This window comes from Papaver somniferum, chromosome 9 (genome assembly GCF_003573695.1).
Source record: "Papaver somniferum cultivar HN1 chromosome 9, ASM357369v1, whole genome shotgun sequence".
In the NCBI taxonomy this organism is placed as follows: Eukaryota; Viridiplantae; Streptophyta; class Magnoliopsida; order Ranunculales; family Papaveraceae; genus Papaver; species Papaver somniferum.
Genome location: NC_039366.1, coordinates 173,251,235 through 173,251,614, shown reverse-complemented (window position 1 = coordinate 173,251,614; position 380 = coordinate 173,251,235).

The following is a 380-nucleotide window of genomic DNA, read 5'->3' as shown; positions in this document are numbered from 1 at the left end:
CAGATAGTTGCACTATGGACATCATATTCAGAGTCAAAACTAATCACATGGATAGATCAAGAAGATGGATATAGAAAAACATATATGGTTTTGTTGTTTACTAAGTGAACGGCGTTTCCCATATCTGTCTGAAGGCCTCCGCCAAAATGAACCTATCCTAATGGATTGAGATACTAGTCTGACTAATATCAACACAACTGGCATATACAAGGGAACCAGTGATCGATAACCTAACTCTAGGTCAACACAACTAACATATACAAGGGTACCAGTGGTCGACTTTATTGAATTTATTCCTTTTGGTCAAATGGTCTGGTCTCAATTTATTTTTCTTTTTATTTATTATTTTTTTATAACATTTTTTTTTCTCTTTTTTTTTT